At 45.8% G+C, this 3,347-nt stretch overlaps 1 pseudogene; it reads right to left on the reverse strand.

Moving 5' to 3' along the window:
* Positions 1-2,439: 2,439 nt before the first annotated feature.
* LOC124608046 lies at positions 2,440-2,557 on the reverse strand (annotated as a pseudogene).
* Between the last annotated feature and the right edge of the window lie 790 nt (positions 2,558-3,347).

Genomic DNA, 3,347 nt, shown 5'->3' on the forward strand with positions numbered 1-3,347 from the left:
GATTACACAACGCGAGAAGTGTCCCATAAGCAAACAAGATTGATCCTTTATAGGGGCCTCTGCGGACAGGTATTTAGTAACAACAAACTATCTCCATTCACAATATGTGTATTACTGTATTTCTAGTGTGTACGACGCGACTCGTAAACAAATTCCGTTTTCAAAGGTTACTATTTAGATTTCCAGGCTAACTACGTTTCAGTTTTTCAGTTTTTTTTTTTTTCTTCATCAGATAAACAAAATCTATACGGCTATTACTTTCCTCATAATAACTTTCTTGATGAGACCTAACGTAAAGATGATTTATGAATGTGAGTCTACGATGTACATCTTTCTACTGCCATAAAATTTGACCGTCTCAGTTGCTGAGAAACTAACGTAGCTGCGCTTCTACAGTTCTTCGAAAGCGTTACAGTACAAATTAATACACCTAATATCTCACCTGTGAGGCTAGGGGATGCATTAGATTCGAGGATGAGAGAAAGGGTACGAGATACGAAACACAATTACTTTCTAAATAAACTCACAACTAGTCAAATGTAAATGTCGTGTGACTAGGGCCTCCCATCGGGTAGACCTTTCGCCGGGTGCAAGTCTTTTGATTTGACGCCGCTTCGGCAACTTGCGCATCGATGGAGATGAAATGATGATGATTAGGACAACGCAACACCCAGTCGCTGAAAGGAGAAAATCCTGCGCCCTTAGGACTGACATTCTGTCGCACTCACCACTCAGCTACCGCGGGCTGACCTCAAAACTAGTGAAAACTGTGAAACTTCCTAGCACATTAAAACTGTGTGCCGGACCGAGACTCGAACTCGGGACCTTTGCCTTTCGCGGGCAAGTGCTCTACCATCTCTCTTTTTTTCTTTTTTTAAATCTCATTTTGTTCGATTTCGTTTTGTATCTGCTCGGGGCGTACGTCGAAAGACACCCGTTTCAGTTCGTTGTTGATCCATTAACTCAGTTTTTTTATTACAGAGGCCAGCTAGCCCTCTGACCAAACACCGTGCCGGCTGCCAGCTGAGCTACCCAAGCACGACTCACGCCCCCTCCTCACAGCTTTACTTCTGCCAGTATCTCGTCTCCTACCTTCCAAACTTTACAGAGATACTGGCAGAAGTAAAGCTGTGAGGACGGGTCATGAGTCGTGCTTGGTTAGCTCAGATGGTAGAGCACTTGCCAGCGAAAGGCAAAGGTCCCGAGTTTGAGTCTCGGCCTGGCACACAGTTTTAATCTGCGAGGAAGTTTCATATCAGCGCACACTCCGCTGCAGAGTGAAAATCTCATTAAGTGAAAACTGTGTTTATGGTCTTTAAACCTAATAATACTACCGCTATACAACATTGTCAGCACTGTACAAAGTTGTTAATTGACAGAGTATTATCGATGTTGTGAGAATGGCACATAGTGTTTTCCTGTCAGACAAGAAATACTTTCGATATACATATTTAGTGTTTTATGGAATTGGCTGGAAACATAAGAAAAAGAAATGTGAATAGCAGTAACAATGCTAGTGGAAGACTTAAGAACCCTGAGTTGTATGGGTTTTTCAGTTTCAAGGAGAAAAATGGCAAATAGTAAAATGTTTTTGAGATTTCACGACAAATATTTCTAGGTGGGCTTAGTACTAGGCAATGTTTATTACATATTCTAGCTTCCTTCAAACTAATTTTTATTGAACTTAAGTCCACAGCTGCAACAAAATGTTTTAATAATTGCACCCGATCTGCAAATATCAGTTTTACAGGTACACGAATGATGCGTCTGGCTGAAGGGGAATAGGGGAGGGTGGGTGGGGTGCGTGGAGAAGGGACAACTGTTCTCTCATACCTCTCGCAAGGTACGCTTGTGGTACGGATGAAAAGGTCGCTAACATTCAACAACAGAAGCAGTCACCCTAATTTCATATTCACAAATTTTTACACTTTGTTGTTTACCAGAGACTTAAGAGCTGGCACGATTTACTTTCTTGTTTCTAGATGGTAAACAGAAACAGATATTAGCTGAAAACTAATTACGGTAATTGAAAATGGATTCTCTGCCTCGTGATGACTGGTTGATGTGTGATGTCCTTAGATTAGTTAGGTTTAAGTAGTTCTAAGTTCTAGGGGACTGATGACCATAGATGTTAAGTCCCATAGTGCTCAGAGCCATTTGAAGCCAATTGAAAATGGAGTTAGCTAGGAAATTCTCACGGTAGCAACAGTTAACGTGTTGTGACTGAAACTCTCCGTCCGAACGGGCTTCAGAAGGCCCAACGGTACCAACCGACCACCGTGTCATCCTCAGCTGATAGGCGCCATTTGATGCAGATATGGAGGGGCATGTGGTCAGCACACCGCTATCCCAGTCGTTGTCAGTTTTCATGACGGGAGCTGCTACTTCTGAATCAAGTAGCTCCTGAATTCACCTCACACGAACCGAGTGCATCCCGTTTGCCAACAGCGCTCGGCAGACCCGACGGTCCCCCATCCAAGTTCTAGCCACGCCCAACAGCGCTTAACTTCGGTGATCTGGAGGGAACCGGTGTTACCACTGCGGCAAGGCCGTTGGCGTAGCCATGGAAGACGGTTTCTTGTTATTAAATACACCAATGAAGCGCAGTTGGCTTTTCTTAGGTTAGGTTGTCGGTATTGCATGGGAGAGTCTATGTTTACTTAATCCAATCCTCCCTCCTCCCAGCGGCAGTCCGTTTGCGACACTTAGCAAATAGCCTCCGCTCTCTTCCCTCCTCCCTGGCCGAGCAAAAGAAATCGCGGACAAATAGCACTTACACGTTCGTGTTCTAGCTCTGGAAACCGGAGTTCGTCAAACGGTCGAGTGGAATGGTAGAAGCAGCGGAAGAAGCCCGAGAGGTGGAAACGTGAGCCCGGACGCAGCCGGCTGCGGTTCGCCACGGCACGGCGCGGCGTGGCGCGGGGTCGTCGACCTGCCGCTTTCCAGCAGTTTTAGCCGCCTGCAGCCGCGACGCCGCGTGCGAATATTTGCGTCCGTCACTTTCTCCGCACATCTGGACTCGCCTCTCGCCGCAACGCCCTTTCCCGGCGGTGCTCGCACCTGCAGGCCTGTCTTGCCGGCTGAAGCTGTGTTCACCTTCCACAGTATTAGCTGTGTTTCTGTTACAAATGCGTCCACCTCTGAGTTCTGTAAATCAAAAAGGTCGGAAGGAGGTGTAGTAAAGAAGTGGTTGTGCCTCTCGAAGGTACTATTCTGGCATTCCCTTGAAATTCAAAAAGATCCAAGGATAACCTGAACGCACGTCGTCAAAAGGGGAACTAGGTTTCAAAATTATTAAGGCTTTCGTGGCCCCTTGATATCAAATTCGCTGTTGGCTTCTGTCTAGG

Source organism: Schistocerca americana, chromosome 3 (assembly GCF_021461395.2).
Source record: "Schistocerca americana isolate TAMUIC-IGC-003095 chromosome 3, iqSchAmer2.1, whole genome shotgun sequence".
Lineage (NCBI taxonomy): Eukaryota > Metazoa > Arthropoda > Insecta > Orthoptera > Acrididae > Schistocerca > Schistocerca americana.